Consider the following 18,218-nt stretch of genomic DNA (forward strand, 5'->3'; position numbering starts at 1 on the left):
GGAGCTCTGCGCTGATTGGCTGCAGCAGGAACTCAGACCAATAGGAAATTAAATCCTCTGCGCATCAGCAGTTACCGGGCAGAGGGAAGCGCTGAAGGTTGTGAGAGCGGAGAAATTGAAAGTGAAAGTCCGCTTATTTCCGGCGGGGCTGTTATTAATATTCTGGATAACCCAGGTTTATTGGAGTGACGTCATCAACCATTTCTCCAGGAAACACAAACGTTTAGCATGTTACTGACCAGCGCAGGGAAAGCGTGTCCTGCAGGGGGTGTGTGGGGGGGGCAGGGCCGGCCGAAGACTTAACGCCGCCTGGGGCGAAGTTTAAAACGCCAACGCCGGGGGGGCATTTTAAACTTCGCCGACGCCATAATCTACGATCCCCCCTGGTGTTTACCTTTAAACAGTCCTGCGGCGAGTCTCCCTGCTCTGCCACGGTGCCGGCTTATAATGCTGAGCGCCGGAAATTGACGTCACTTCCGGCGCTCTGCATTACAAGCCGGCACCGGGACCGAACAGGGAGACTCGCCGCAGAGGAGAGAGAGAGAGAGGGGCGCCGAGCGGGTAAGCGAAAACCACTCGGTGCCCCTCTCTCTCTCCTCCGCTTCAAAAAAAAAACAAAACAAAAAAAAGCGCCTGGGGCAATTGCCCCAGTCTGCCCCATTATAGGGCCGGCCCTGGTGGGGGGTATTAGGTGAGGTTAGAGGGGTGCATACCTTCCAAGTGTCCCGTCTTTTGTAGGACAGCTTTGACTTTCGGAAGGAAGTATAAGTGAGCGTGAATGTTTATGTATAAGTGTTTGTTAACATGAGCATGTATGTGTAAATATTTGTGTGTGCGCATGTACTTGTAAGTGGTGTGATTTGGAGTGTGTTTATGTGTCAGTATGAATGTGTATATATAAGTGGTGTGAGGGAGTGTTTATGTGTAAGCGGTATGAGGGAGTGTGTGTTAGAATGAGTCTGTACGTGTGTGTTAGTGAGTATGAGTAAGTGTATGTGTGTTAGCATGTGTTTGTGTAAGTGTGTTTACGTTTGTGTGCCAGAGTGTATGTTGCAAGGCGTACAAAAGGCACAGACAAGTTATTTGGGGGCAATGATGTCACAAGCAGAGTGTTTGGGGTTACGATGGGTCTGATGAGCTGCTTGAGGGCAAAGGTGGCTCTCACAAGCTGTTTGATGGCATTGTGGGAAATCTCCCTGTTCCTGGCCTCCTCTATAGAGTAATATAAATAATGACTGGGAAGGGCGACCAGATCAGCCATGTTTCCCAGGGACCATTGAGTTTGATCATATTGTGGACACACAGTGCTGACCACACCCCTCCCCGCCTCCTGCCACACCCCCAACACAGGTGTTCCAGGAATAGAAAGCTACGGAGCTCTGCTGAGTGCTGCTACTGGGGAGGAATAAACTGATAAAATTCAATGAAAAAAAAAAAAAATGTCCCTAGAGGGCCTGCAATCGCGGGGTCTGTGTGACATAAGTGATGCCTGTAAACACCATCTGTGTCCCCCGTTCTCTGCATCCCTCCTTGAGCTGGAGAGAGCCAGGAAACAGCAGTTCCCTGGGGCCCAAGATCTATATATATATAATTTTTTTTTTGTTATCTGACCCTAAGTGGTTAATTATTTAATATATATATATATATATTTGAATAACTATTTTGTAGTTGGTGAGCGACACAAGTTTAGGGATAGGTTTAGCATTAGGTGGGGTTAAAACATTTGTTTTTTTTAAAACAAAGAAAATTAGAAAATAATATAGAAATATTGTGCTTTTTCCAAATCAAGGCAGGTTAAAATAATGTGTTTTGGTATTTTTCGCATTTATACCAGCTGTAGATAATTTATATACCCGTAAAACTGTGAATATGTTCATTGGCCCAGATTGAGGTTGCCCGGGATTTAAAATGCCATTACGGGACTGTCTTGGGCGATACGGGACCCTAATACAGACCCCATAGTACATGGCATGAATTATATATATATATAAATATAGAACTTAGAACCTGATAGGAGAGATTTCCGTCTGAACAGGGACCTTGATGACCAAACCTGTAATTAGATAGCTGTTTACTCAGGATATAAATTAATCTGTGACAAGATGAACACCTAAATTCCCATAGTAGGAGGAGATATAAACTGTATTCTAGAACCTCGATAACTTTATAAATTGTCATTATAAAAATAATTTAAGTTTCTATCAATAAAACTTTCTGTTGAAAGATGTGAACAAGATATAGGATGCTTAACCTCATTAGATGGATTATTAATAAAAAAATACAATATATACAGTAATTCATACATATGATCTGGCTGTTCCAGGCAGGATCTCTGCTGACTAAGTGCAAAAGAAACAAGTTTTCAGCCTCATAACTGATAAGTGCCCAGGGCCGCGCTGGCGGTGAAGAGGTAGCCCTGGCCCTTTAAGACCAGCGGCCACCTGATGACACAAGTGTGGCCGACATCTAGATGTGTGCAGCGGCATGTTATGTGTTTTATGCTCATGCAGCCAGGTCTATCAGCCCATGTGCCGGATGACCAGTCCGGGGCTGTAAGTGGCCAGTTAACCCCTGAAGGACTTAGGCTAGGTTTCCACTTGTTTTTTTTTTTGCTAAAAACGCTGCAGCCAGATGTTAGCTGTTCTTCAATAGGAAATCGCACAATGCCATATCCACTTGGCGTTTTTCTGTTTGGCGTTTTTTCAGTCCTCTTTGGCGTTTTTCTGCTTTTTTGGGCTCTGTGGCAGTTTTTCAGAATCGCAGCATGTTGACACTCTGGCGTTTTTTGCAAGGAAATCTTGGCGTTTTTCTCCAATAGAAGTCTATGGGAGAGAAAAAACGCCATGAAAAAGCCATGTGGGGTTTTTTGCCTTGGCGTTTTTTATGGCGTTTTTTTCCACAGTTACAATGCAGAGGATGGACCCAGTATCTGTGTGTCCTACGAGAAATAGGCTGGAAACAAACAGTTTCACACAAAACAAAGTCCTGGACTGGTTCATATTGAATTTTACACCATTTGGAACAAACATGCCATTACAAACAAACATACGCGACCGGATCCTGCGTGCCAAAAGCAACAGCAAACAATTTGCACCATCATTTGGGACCAATCTTCCCAGAGGAGCAGACATTCGAAATAAAGCATGCCTTACAAACCACAGAAAAGAGACAAAAGGGTCCGCCGGGGCGTAGAACTCTACCAAGTAAAGGGCATCAGGAGAGGGCAGATACTTGCCATTTATCCCAATCCCTTTTAGCTGGGTGAAACTTCTAACTTGTAAAGGCTGGAAAAACTGCCTAAGGTCAAAAAAGCAATTTCCACAGAAAGGCTAAAACTCCAGAAAAAACGCCAAAACGCAGGTAAATGCAGTGGCAGTTTTCTTGGCGTTTTTCCTGGCGTTTTTCATCAATAAAATAACGCAGGACAAAAACCCAAGTGGAAACCTAGCCTGAGGCTGATGTTTCTATTTTCACACTTTACTATTTAGTTTAACCACACAAATTATATATTGTATTTCCCAATGTATATCATTATCTGGTACAGAAAAAAAATTACAAAAACTGTCTATATATAGCCAGGCGAAATCAGCAAAAATAAAACAAACAGGGCCGGCCCAAGGCAAAATGCCGCCTGGGGCGAATTTTAAAATTCCGCCCCCCATATCTACCCTTCCTCTCCCTCCGTCCCTATTATCTACCCTTACCCCCCCCCCTTGTACTTACCTTTCAGCAGTCCTGCGGCGAGTCTCCATGCCGGCACCGAGAGCGAACAGGGAGACTCGCCGCAGAGGAGAGAGAGAGGGGTGCCGAGCGGGTACTGACAGCTTGGTAAGCGAAAACCACTCGGCGCCCCTTTCTCTCTCTTTCGTTTATTAAAAAAAAAAATTTTGTCGGGCCGGCACTGGCCCACGGTCACCGCTAAAATAGCAGATTCTTAAGACCATTGATGTCCTTATCCATATATTTCCATGTACTATATATATATATATATATATATATATACTATATATACACACACTTTATGGACAAAAGTATCGGGACACCTGGCCATTACACCAACAGGGACTTTCATGACACCGTATTCTAAATACATAGACATTAATATGTAGTTTGTTCCCCCTTTGCAGCTTCAACTCTTCTGGGAAGCCTTGCCACAAGATTTTGGAGCGTTTCTGTGGGAATTTTTGCCTATTCCTCCAGTAGATGAGGTCAGGCACTGATGTTGGATGAGAAATACTTTCACAAGTACTCTGTGAGTCTACTTCAAATCTCCGTTTATTCAGGGAAAGCATAAGAAGAAAAACATCACAAATCATACATGCGTAGAAATAGGCAGAGTCTCCCCTGACAATACAGTAATACAGGAGGTTATCAGACACAACCTTATACAATAAGCATACCAGGGTCCGAGAGACTCCAACAGAAAGAAGAAACATTGTGTAATAACAGAGACGGAGAGTATGCCCGTACAATGCCGTCGAGCAGAGAGCACAGCACGGCAGGCTTCACCTGAAAACAACAAACCAAGAACATAAACAAGAGATTAGGGCTGCAACTAACGATTATTTTAATAATCGATTAGTTGGCCGATTATTTTTTCGATTAATCGATTAATCGGATAAAAAAATGTAAATTTTTCATTTATTTAAAATAATTTACTAAACAAATGATGTTAAATACAAACAGCAGAATAAAAAAAACTTTGATAATACATTTCTTGTCTTTATTTCCCAACCAGCCCCCCAATATATGCACATTTGAGCCCAGGCTTGCTACGCTGCCTCCCAGACATGCCATGCTGCCCCCCCACATATGCCACGCTGCCTACCACAGCACTCCACGCTGCCTCCCACATATACCACACCACGCTGCCTCCCACATCTGCCACACCACGCTGCCTCCCACATCTGCCACTCCACGCTGCCTCCCACATCTGCCACTCCACGCTGCCTCCCACATATGCCACGCCACGCTGCCTCCCACATCTGCCACGCCACGCTGCCTCCCACATCTGCCACGCCACGCTGCCTCCCACATCAGCCACTCCACTCTACCCCCCACATGCCACTGTGCCTGATACGCCTTATACCCCCTGAAACACCACTCCATCCTCCCCAGACATGCCACCCTGCCCTCCCCACATATGCCACGCCATGCTGCCTCCCACATCTGCCACTCCACAATGCCTCCCACATATGCCACGCTGCCTCCCACATCTGCCACTCCACGCTGCCTCCCACATCTGCCACTCCACGCTGCCTCCCACATCTGCCACTGTGCCTGATACGCCTTATATCCCCTGATACCCCACTCCATCCTCCCCAGACATGCCACCCTGCCTCCCAGACATGCCAGTTCTCTACCCCCAGATATGCCACTCTACCCCCAGATATGCCTTATACACCCTGATACACCACTCCGTCCTCCCCAGACATGCCACACTGCCCTCCCCACATATGCCTTTTATACTGTATATGCCTTATACCCCCAGATATGTCACTTCACTGCCCCCAGGATTTAGATTCCCCTAAATTAACCCTAAACTCCCCATTAACCATAACTGCCCCTAAATTAACCCTTAACACCCCCTTAACCACAGCATCCCCTAAATTAACCCTAAAGACCCCATCAACCACAGCATCCCCTAAATTAACCCTAAACACACCATTAACCACAACTGCCTCAAATTAACCCCAAACACCCCATTAACCACAGCTGCTCCTAAATTAACCCTAAACACCCTATTAACATAACTGCCCCTAAATTAACCCTAAACACCCAATTAACCATAACTGCCCCTAAATTAACCCTAAACACCCCACTAACCATAACTGCCCCTAAATTAACCCCCACCTCCCCTAACTTTCAGTAGCCCAAATATATATATATATATATATATATATTACATACATATATACACATTATATATATATATATATATATACATACACACACATACACATTATATATATATATATATATATATATAGGTGTAACCCAGTGCAGTTATTTTGTCTAATAACATTACAGCTGGGTTGTCATGGATACTGACCTTTCCTTCCAGCACCAGGTTACTTGTCTACTCTGAGCCAATCAGTATCTCAATGGGACATATGTCAGTTTGCCTAAGCTAGGGAATGTTTCTCAGCCTATCAGAGGAGAGGGTCTAGAAAGAAACTTCTGGAAGAGCAGAGCTAAGCAGGGGAGTGAAGAAGGAAGAGAGACAGACTGCCCTCCCCGTAAGCAAGCCTGAAGTAAACCTGTTGCCTTTAGTGTGTGTACTGCTGACATCCAAGCAGTACACTGAAGTTGAAGTAGAAGTGTGCAGAGAATACAGCATGGTGCTGTATGTTCCTGAGTGAGAGACTGCAAGTACCCAGAGCGTCCAAGTCCTGCATCCTGTACCAGTGAGGTGAAAGCAGAGCTGCAGACAGACATCTGTGTGGGAAGACAGTTATTATTCTCAGCCAGGAGGTTAAAGGGGCAGCATCCCAGAGCTGCCTGAAGACATTAAGGAGAGGTACTTCACTAATATATATCTAGAGAAGGGGCCTTCTCTACAGGAGATATGGATGTGGGCTGTGCCAAAAGTGCCCAGCATAGCATTAGGCTGAATGATCCTGCTCCCTTTCGTGAGAGATCCCGACGAATTGCTCCTCGAGATATTGAAGATGTGAGAAACATACTTCAAGAAATGGAAGAGGCTGGAATTATTTGTGAGTCCAGAAGTCAGTATGCTTCTCCCATAGTCGTGGTGAGAAAGAAGAATGGTTCAGTGCGCCTGTGCATTGATTATCGCACATTGAATAAGAGAACTATCCCTGATCAGTATACACTGCCAAGGATAGAAGACCTCCTGAATGCCTTAACCGGGAGCAAGTGGTTTAGTGTCTTAGATCTACGGTCTGGATACTATCAAGTGCCTATGAGAGAAGAAGATCAGCAGAAGACTGCATTCATTTGTCCCTTGGGGTTTTTCCAATTTACCCGTATGCCACAAGGTGTAACCGGAGCTCCAGCCACTTTCCAACGACTAATGGAGAAGACATTAGGGGATCTGAATCCAAGGGAGTGTCTGGTCTACTTGGATGACATAATTGTATTTGAAAATAATCCCGAAGAGCATGAAAAGCGGCTGCTGAAAGTGTTAGATCGTTTACAGGCTGAAGGTCTCAAACTTTCATTAGATAAGTGCAAATTTGCTCAGAATTCAGTTACATATGTTGGACACATCGTATCTGCTGAAGGAGTGGCCACAGACCCTGCCAAAATTGAAGCAGTTGTTAACTGGCCCAAACCAAGTAACATTGAGGAGTTGCGTTCTTTCTTGGGATTTTGTGGCTATTACCGGCGTTTTGTGGAAGGCTACTCCAAGATAGCCCGAAGTCTCCACAATCTTCTGCAAGTGGAACCTGTTAAAAAGGGGCGAAAAATTCTTCACCCCAAAGACCCTATTGGGGAAAAGTGGACTTCAGAGTGTGAAGAGGCTTTTCAGCTTCTTAAACAGAAGATGACTGGGGCGCCCGTTCTAGCTTATGCTGATCCTGACAAGCCATATGTTTTACACGTGGATGCGAGTTTGGAAGGACTTGGGGGTGTCCTACACCAACCATATCCTGAAGGGCTTAGGCCAGTGGCCTATATCAGTCGGAGTTTAACCGGAAGTGAGAAGAATTATCCAGTACATAAATTAGAGTTCCTTGCCCTTAAGTGGGCTATTGTGGAGAAGTTGCATGATTACTTGTATGGTGTTAAGTTTGAGGTGCGAACTGACAACAATCCTCTCACTTACATTTTGACTACAGCCAAGTTGGATGCTACAGGTCATCGGTGGTTAGCTGCGTTATCCAATTATGAGTTTTCATTGAAATACAAGGCAGGACCAACGAATGTGGGGGCTGATGCTCTATCTAGACGACCTGGATTGCCTGCAGTGAGAGATGAAGAGGAGTGGGTTGAGATCTCTGGCCCAGGAGTCAGAGCCCTTTGCCAAACCTCAACAGTGGAAAATGAGTGGGTAAATTTCTCAGAGTTGCGGTGTATAGACTCTCTCAGCTGTACGCCTGAAGCCATTCCAGAGGCTATGTGCCTTCCAGCCACAATTCCCCTGTGGTCCATGATTCGAATAGAGGAAAAGCAAAAAGCCCAGAACCAAGATCCTGTAGTTGGTCGTTTGTTAAGAGCTGTGAAGACTAATAATCTTAAGCTTTTGAATGATTTACCCGCTGAGCTACAACAACAGTTTAAGAAGGAGTGGCGTCGATTCCATATTGAAAATAAACTCCTGTATCGTATTATACAATACCATGATCATCCTGGCAGAAAGCAATTAGTCCTACCTCAAAGGTATAGAGGGATGGTTCTGAGGTCTCTTCATGACCACCATGGCCACTTAGGAGTAGACAAAACCTTTGGGTTGATACGAGATCGCTTCTACTGGCCTGGAATGAGAGAATCTGTAGAGCTGTATTGCCGGAGGTGCAGAAGATGCATCCAGAGGAAGACCCTACCTACCAGAGCTGCACCCATGGGCCACCTTAGGAGTTCGGGCCCCATGGATTTAGTCTGCATGGATTTTCTCTGCATAGAAGCCGATTCTACTGGCACCAGCAATGTTTTGGTGATTACTGATCATTTCACCAGGTACGCCCAAGCATACCCAACAAAAGATCAGAAAGCTGCCACTGTTGCTAAAGTATTATGGCAAAAGTTCTTTGTACATTATGGGTTCCCAAACCGGCTGCACTCCGATCAAGGTAGAGAATTTGAAAGTAAGCTTATTCATGAGATGTTGAAGCTACTTCAGATTGAAAAGTCTAGAACGACCCCATACCACCCTGAGGGAGATGCTCTTCCTGAGAGGTTCAACCGAACGCTGCTTAATATGTTAGGGACACTTAAAGATTGTGAGAAAAGGTCCTGGAGTCGGCATGTAGAAGCGATGGTTCATGCATACAATTGTACACGGCATGAATCCACTGGCTTCTCCCCGTATTTTTTGATGTTTGGAAGAGAAGCAAGATTGCCCATTGACATCCGTCTGGGAGTGTCCTCAGATGGAATGAACCATGGATCTCACTACCGATATGTCAGGCAATTAAAGGAGAACTTACAAAAGGCTTATGGGTTGGCTGAGCAGGCCACAGCCAAGCTGAATGAAGATAACAAGCAAAGGTATGATACTAAAGTACGTTATAAGGACATTCAGCCTGGAGACAAAGTCCTACTGAGAAATTTAGGCATTCCAGGAAAACACAAGTTGGCTGACCGTTGGAAAGACATCTTGTTTGAAGTTGTTTCCAAGATCCCAGGGATTCCCGTGTACAGAATCAAGGGGCCTGAAGGCCGGATAAAGGCATGGCACAGGAATCACTTATTACCTGTGGCTTTTCCTGAAAATAGTCAGAGTAATGGAAATGAGGGCACTAGTATGCAACCTCCATCAACAATTGACCCTGGAGAAGGTTCTAGTGGAGTTGTTCCTGTTAGCAGAGGAGCTGCTGAATCTGGCTGTGAACAAGACTGGAGGACTTTACCCCAACCTTCTGTCCACGATTCTCCTCCAAATTCTCTGAATCCTGAAAGCCCTAGCTTTGTCCCAGGTTCCTCTGAAAGAGACTTAAGTACTATGGGAGAACCAGAGCCTCAAGCGACTGGACCCCTCCCCAACAGTGCAAGGGGAAGACCTTGTGCTGAAGATACCAGAGGACTTCCTCAGAGGAATCTGGGTTGCAGCAGGAGAAATAGAAGGCCACCGAGGTTTCTAACATATGACAACATTGGGGAACCCACCTACTTTCAGTCCCAACCCATGTACAATAAATTGATAAATGTGTTGCACGCCCTAACCGAAATTCTTGGTGAGAGTGCTTTACTGTTCTAAGTCGCTGTTCGTGTATCACGTACCATGTTGTGTTTTACTGTTTTATACTTTGCTAGGATGTTCTGTTCCTGCCAGTGGGAGGCAGGATATTTTTTTTCGAGGCGGAGGGTGTAACCCAGTGCAGTTATTTTGTCTAATAACATTACAGCTGGGTTGTCATGGATACTGACCTTTCCTTCCAGCACCAGGTTACTTGTCTACTCTGAGCCAATCAGTATCTCAATGGGACATATGTCAGTTTGCCTAAGCTAGGGAATGTTTCTCAGCCTATCAGAGGAGAGGGTCTAGAAAGAAACTTCTGGAAGAGCAGAGCTAAGCAGGGGAGTGAAGAAGGAAGAGAGACAGACTGCCCTCCCCGTAAGCAAGCCTGAAGTAAACCTGTTGCCTTTAGTGTGTGTACTGCTGACATCCAAGCAGTACACTGAAGTTGAAGTAGAAGTGTGCAGAGAATACAGCATGGTGCTGTATGTTCCTGAGTGAGAGACTGCAAGTACCCAGAGCGTCCAAGTCCTGCATCCTGTACCAGTGAGGTGAAAGCAGAGCTGCAGACAGACATCTGTGTGGGAAGACAGTTATTATTCTCAGCCAGGAGGTTAAAGGGGCAGCATCCCAGAGCTGCCTGAAGACATTAAGGAGAGGTACTTCACTAATATATATCTATCAACATAAATATATCCTTGTCTCCCCGGGTAGCGCTACCTGCATCAAGGGCCCCAACAGTGCACCAACACTGGGACATCTGGGTGGGAAGAACACCTACATTTGGGGTGGGGAAGCGGGTGTTGTCAGTTATCTGTGTTAAATATATATATTCTCAGGACTGTGCACCCACTGCTCGAACTGAACTGCATAGCCACAGCAGCTGGGTCCTTATATTATAATACCTGTTTATTTCGATATATTCTATAAATAATTAGCATTTTAGTTGTGTGTGTTATTTTCTTGTGTGAAAGGGGCCATTTCTCAGTGGGTGGGTTCCCCTACTCAACATAGTACAAATCACTGAGTGGAGGCACTGCATAAAGAAAGAAGATGTCCCGATCTCCCAGCAATTGCGGAGGCTCAGGTTTCCTGTCACCAGCGTCACTGCAATATGTAACTACCAGCCTGGCAGCGGAGCAAGGTAAAAAAAGGGTTACATATATATATATATACACACATACTTACAGTTAGATGAGTGTCACAGCCATGTGGTTCTGGCCTGGAGAAGGAAGGGGCGGGGCCAGTTGTCACAGTGATTACAGGGAGGGGGAGTAAGTAGGAGCTGCTGCTATGAGACGGTGAGTCAGACTAAACGGATTATATAATGAGGGGGATTTTTCAGAGCGTTTGCTCTGAAAAAACCCTCATTTTATAATCGATAATAATCGATTCAACTAATCGATAATGAAATTCGTTGCCAACGAATTTCATTATCGATTATTATCGATTTTATCGATTAGTTGTTGCAGCCCTACAAGAGATACTCCAAGATGTCCACGCTAATGTAATGTGAAAGACACGCTGACCGATGCCGTTAGCAAAAGCACAGGTGCAGGTAAGTAAATAACCCTAGGAAACGTCAGGGAGGGCACGGAGAGACCCCATAACTGTACCAACGACCCCCCTCCACCCTACGGACATACGTCAATAAAGCCCGGTGAGGCAACCCATAAATTCCATGGGAGCCATTTGAGGGTGTTATGGTATTCCTGACCTGTGGAGGAGGCCACCATATCCTCCAATTGCGCAACACAATTGACCCGAGACACCCACGCACCAATAGGAGGGGGGCCCGCCACTTTCCAGAACCGTGGGATCTCTGTGAGTCTAAACAGACCCCTGCATGCAGCATTCACCAGAGCCAAGGTTCTAGCTAACTAGAAGTGAATACATTCAGCCAAACAGATCTCCTGCAGGGCATTTTTTTTTTTCATAAAGCTGAATGATTGTTCATTTTAGCTAACTGAATATCCAAACGTAACCACTTACTTATCAGGCAGCACATTCTAAAAATAAATCTTCGTGTATGTCTGTGACAGATTGTATAGGTGTAAAGTGGAGGTTGTGCATAACCACCATGTTGGTATTAGGTTAAAACAGGTATACATAGGGTTAATCTGCCATTCATGAGAAGGGTGCTGTGAGTGATTTTAAAAGAGGATGCTCTGAAAGCATTAGGCGAGTTACATGAGAGGAGTACACTCTCTGCAAATGGATGCTGGAGGCTGCCTTTATTTTTGTTTCTGAAAGCAAAATTATGTTTTAAATGCTTCTGACTAGCTGAGTACTCGTCGTAGTGAACGGTTAGGCAGGCAACGAAGAAAAAAAGGATGTCTTGGCCCCATTTTGTAAGTTCTCCAAATAGGAGACAGTTTGTGCTGGAATAAAGGGCCAGGGAACGACAAACAAAGACAAAACCTAACCCAAGTCTGGAACCTGCAATGCTGAAGAAATATGACTCACAGCCTAAAGACAACCCATTGTGTTTCTTGTAATCCTGTAAAGTACCACGCAGAGTCCCCAAACCTCACAATGTCACCGTAGCAACGATACTGCTTCTTTCTTTATGTTACTTTACTATAGAATATCAGAAAGAGGGGCGCATAAACATGTGGAAAAAAAATAACAACACAATAGTGTAGTACAATCAAATATAGTGATGTGATGAATAATATATTGCACTCACAAAGGTGATAAGTAAAGAAGGCTTTACTATAAGCTGAAATAAATAGACACACTAAACCATAATGCATATACATGCATACACACATATTTACAGCCACGCAAGTGAAAAGGAACTTCTTACTGTTACTGTTATAGTGAGAGGTTCCATTTGCCACTGATCATATTCTTTGTAAAAACCAATGCAAATCAAAGCGAAATATTGTATATTAAACAAAAAGGTAAAGCTAGAGTGGATCTTAACTATATACCGTATTTATCGGCGTATAACACGCACTGGCGTATAACACGCACCCCCATTTTAACAAGGAAATTTGAGTAAGAAAAAATAATTTTAACTTTAAAGCTATGAACTTAATGTTGGAATAATATTTATTACATTATAACATTTATACCACTTATAAGGCAAATATGAAAGAAAAAGCACCTCTTTGAACAAAAAAAACTGAACAAAAAAAACTTCATCAGAATCACTGCTATCTGGGAAACCACACACACACACACACAGTAAGACACACACAGTAAGACACACACAGTAAGACACACACAGTAAGACACACACAGTAAGACACACACACTCAGACACGCACACTCAGACACGCACACTCAGACACACACACACACACAGTAAGACACGCTAAGACACACACAGTAAGACACACACACAGTAAGACACACACACTCAGACACACAGGCTAAGACACACACAGTAAGACACACACAGTAAGACACACACAGTAAGACACACACAAACTCAGACACACACACAGTAAGACACACTCACTCAGACACACACACAGTAAGACACACACACAGTAAGACACACACACACTCAGACACACACACTCAGACACTAAGACACACACACTCAGACACTAAGACACACACACTCAGACACACACACACACACTAAGACACACACTAAGACACACACTAAGACACAGACACAAACAGACTCAGAGACACACTCAGACACACACTCCCTAACCCCCCTTCTCAGGATCTCCCCTCTCTCTCCCTAACCCCCCCCCCGTTTCACTTACCTTCAACTCCTGTGTTGGAAGCGTGAGGCGTTTGTCTCGGGTGCCGGCGCTTCACTGCTGAGCGCCGGCGTCTGATGTCATATGCCGGCGCCCAGCGTGAAGCGCCGGCACCCGAGACAAACGCCTCACGCTTCCGACACAGGAGTTGAAGCGCTGAGGCAGGCGGCGCTGAGGCAGGCAGGCAGGCAGGCAGGCGGCGGCGGCGGCCACCAGCAGAGGAGTCCTGGATTTCTGTCAGTCAGGGGGGCCCGAGAGTTGCCGAGCGGTCGTCTTCAGCAACCGCTCGGCACCCCTTGGGCACCCCCTGACTGGCAGAACTCCAGGGCCTGGTCGCAGTTGCGACCCCGGTAGTTCCGCCACTGGCTCTAGGATTTATCGGCGTATAACACGCAGGTAGGATTTCAGCTTCAAATTTTAGTTAAAAAAGTGCGTGTTATACGCCGATAAATACGGTAATTAAGTCAAGAATGGAACATAAACTGAAGGTCTAACTAAAGCAGAAGCCAACATAGGAATATAATACTAATGGTAGCTGAAACTGGCAAACATCACTAAGAAAATGTTTTTGGCTCTTGTAAAGGCTCTGCAGTAATGAACAGAATGTTTATTAGAAAGACATACCGTTAGTATCATTCTAAATTAATGAAGAACATTGAATCCAGATCACAGATGGATACAGATACACCAAGACATTTATGGATTAAACAGTTCAGTACAAAAATTATAAACAGCTCGACGAGAACACTGTCCTTACGAATTAGTTGTTTGAGGATTTGCATTTGATGTGGCATATTTTAATTTCCAAAGAGAAGATTTTTTATTTAAAAAAAAAATTTCAGAATACATGTGTTCATTTTCAATATAAAGTGGGTCTCATTTTGAAATTGTGTTCACAAGTATAACAAACGATTACCATGGAAGATCAAGGCCAAGGCATGTGACATATTGTTGGTGGGAGCCAACCTAGGACAACCTTCCCAGGATCAAAAGCGAAAAGGGGCTCACAGCAGCCAAGGATCCTCATACCCCAAGGATCTTCTCTATGTGGTCTCTCGAGGGGGCGCAGGAGAGTCTTGTAGGCATAAAATTCAGGACTAAAATTTCACCTGAGTGTATTAATACGTTTACGTTAATTTCTAACAATTAAATGGAATCCAACCAGGTGTTCCTTATATCTGCGTTCCACATCAAATGAAGACAGATGTTTACAATATGCTTTAAAAAAATAATAGTTTAATAATAAACCTGCAGACGTCCTTCTAGAGTGGTAGGCAAAGGTGAAAAATCCAAGTTACAAACGGTAACATCCCCACTTTCATTGCTTAATGGTCTCTGTGGCTTTCCAGCTATTAAACCACAACTGCTGTTATTATATAATGCAAATTGAAGCCTATCAACAGCTAAGGTAGGGCAGGTTGTATAACCTTGCTCTATACATCTGCTTTCCTCACCATAGAATGTTTTAATTATTCTAACACATAAGATACCTACGTTCTGCATAACTATCTCCCCTGCAGCTTTACAATTACAATCCTTGCAAAATAATACATAATGATATTATGAGCGGTAACTGCAGGGCCGGCCCAAGGCAAAATGCCGCCTGGGGCGAATTTTAAAATGCCGCCCCCCCCCTTGTACTTACCTTTCAGCAGTCCTGCGGCGAGTCTCCCTGTTCGGTCTCGGTGCCGGCTTGTAATGCTGAGCGCCGGAAATCAGGGAGACTCGCCGCAGAGGAGAGAGAGAGGGGCGCCGAGCGGGTACTGACCACTCAGCGCCCCTTTCTCTCTCTTTCGCTTAAAAAAAAAAAAAAAAAAAAAAGGGCTTGGGGCGGCAAAGTGCCGCCCCTTCAAAAGTGCCGCCTGGAGCGGCTGCCCCACTCAGCTCCATTGTCGGGCCAGCCCTGAAAACAAAGTATAGATTTTGAGACCACCGCTGTACACCTGGTACTTTTATTTATGTTGGGAGTTATAAGGTTAAATATGAAAGATGTGCGTCACTGTTTCCAAACTAGTTGTTTTTTTTGTTTTTTTTTAACTCTTTCAATGCTAGTGACCGAAGACACCTGTGTATCATAGGCACAGGGCTTAGTCCCTGACATTTCCTATGCCTGCAGGGTTAAGCATAGACAGTCGCTCCTAAGGGAGCAATCACAGCCTGGGGAAGCCTCTGGTCTGTCTGGACTTTTGGACATCGCAGTTGGTGAAGGTTGTGGGGAAGTAATATATATTAACCCCTTCAATCCCCTATAGACGTACTGGGACGTCCAAAAAACGCCCACTAAGAAACCCCTATGGAGGTACCGGTACGTCTAGCCCTTCGTGCAGCGTCACGTGCTGACAGCCTGGACACCCCCCTGGCAGCAGAAGCCAGAGTCGCTGGCTTTCTGCTGCCCGATCTCCTGTAACAGCTTCCGGCGCGAAGCCAGAAAACTGTTGCAGATAGAAATGCCCGATCACGCGATCGGGCTTTCCCTTCCTGGTCACGTCACTACTGACATCACCTGGAAGTTCACGGGAGGATCGGGTATCCCTGCAGGGTCTGTCTAGACCCTGCTGGGCTACTCGATCACTCCGATGAGGGAGTTTGAGGTACCAAAAAGTTGGCAGAGTTCCCAGACTTATTCTTGGAACTTTGCCAGCTCAATAGTAATTTATAAGAAGCCAATTAAAGAGCTGGCTGAGTTCCCAGAAGTCTGATTTAGCCAACTCACAACCATAATGTTTCTGGGAGTGTATTATTCTCAGAAGTGAAACAGAATGTCAGCATTGAGAGGGTTAAACGTGCCCGCTGTGGTTTATTTTTACTTGTGTGTGTTTTATCGTTTCTCTGAAATAAGCAAGAGCTTTTAGTGCTCATATACAGCGCACACATTATTGAATCGCTGTCAGGGCAGGGTATCAACGGTTCGAAAGGAGCATTAAACATATGGCTGCTGTTTAGTCCGGTCACCAACCCGCCGAACAGCCGTGCGGTGCTAGTGTCCTGAGAAAACCCAGGACTGTTGGTAGGTATGGGGCTGTGCCGTCCCTGCATAATAATCACTATCAGGGCTGGACTGGCGACCACGCGGCTGGATCTGCACAGCCACGATCTACGTGACATAGCGACTTACGACGACTGCGTTTCTTCATGAGTTGGAGATTTGCTCTGAAGTCGTCAGCCCCCCCAGGGTGCATTTTCCCTTTTAATTGAATTAGCATCGCAGCCGCAGGGGCTCATGCCTGTGTGTGTCTTGCATTATGAAGCGAGATGCCGCCTTCATTGTAAATAAGCGTCTCAATATTTATCAGACCACTGGGGTCTTACCCCTATTGTGTGACGAGATCCCCCCTGTCTCCATGCGCAAATGGAGTTCATGCATTTAAACTAAAAATACACTAAAAATAATAAACTATAGATATACATTTCTTGTTTTAAACGTATTCAATTATATTTTGTTTGTGTAAATTATTTTGTGTATTGTTACGGCCATTTAATATTCCCTTTTCACTGAACATGAGCTAGACACTAATAAAAATCAAGTGGCGAGAGAGTGGCAGGTAAGTGGAACAGCCTCCCAGCAGAACTGGTAGAGGGTAATACAGTAAGGGTATTAAACATGCATGGGATAGGCATATGGCTCCCGAATCTAAGACGAGACCAAACAAAATCCCATTTTATAAACACGCGATGTTGTAGGATTTTAGCGCTACGGAATATGATGGTGCTATATTAAACAATAAAAAACAATAAATCATTTTAAGGTTTCCCATTAAAGTGGCCGATTGTATTTTTGAAAAGGTATTTTGAAAAGTTTGGCCATTTTTCGATGGCATTTGAAACCAACTACCCTGCAACGCTTAAATAGTTAATGGGAATATTATATACATCCTTAACATTTGCTACAATATTCACTATATTCTTCCATAAAGCCAAGAAAAAGTGGGGATTCTGGTCAACCTAAGATATCAGCACATTTTAGATTAAAGTCTATATAATGAGTTTTTCCCCTTTAAAAATCATATATATATATACCATGGAACTAAATAATAAAGTGGATAGAATCCAAAAGAAGGGGAGTCTATATTTGACTTTTATTGGGATAACATGGAACAAAGATGTTCTTATAAAATGTTTCATACAAACCTGCAGTGTACATTTATTTTTTGCAATTATTGTAGTTTTAAAAGGAAAATTAAGTGAAACAAACACTACATTCTCTTTATTGCGGCACACAAAATAAGTGAGCTTAAGGGAGAAAAAGTGTGCACCATCCTAAAAATAAGAGCGACAATAAAAAATAGTCATAAAAAGTACACCAATCAGCTAAGAGAAAAATACCTGTATATAGAGAAATATATGAAACTTAGTCTCAAGGGTTAACTCCGCAGTTTGTAGAAGAACCAATGGGTTCAGGGAGATGTCTGTTTATATGGCGATTCCTCTACTAAATTCATATAAAAATTTTCCCAATGTGGTGATTGATGATAAAATGCTGAAATATTTGTAGAAATTCTAAAATGTAAAATAAAATAAAACCTGTCAAATAACGTAGTATTTCTAAACACATTTAATAAATAAATCGCTGTGTAGTTCTTCCGCTCCATTCCTTTCTTTCGCTCCAGTCTCTTGGTTCTGGTTTTTCAAGC

This window comes from Spea bombifrons, chromosome 8 (assembly GCF_027358695.1).
Source record: "Spea bombifrons isolate aSpeBom1 chromosome 8, aSpeBom1.2.pri, whole genome shotgun sequence".
Classification (NCBI taxonomy): Eukaryota; Metazoa; Chordata; class Amphibia; order Anura; family Pelobatidae; genus Spea; species Spea bombifrons.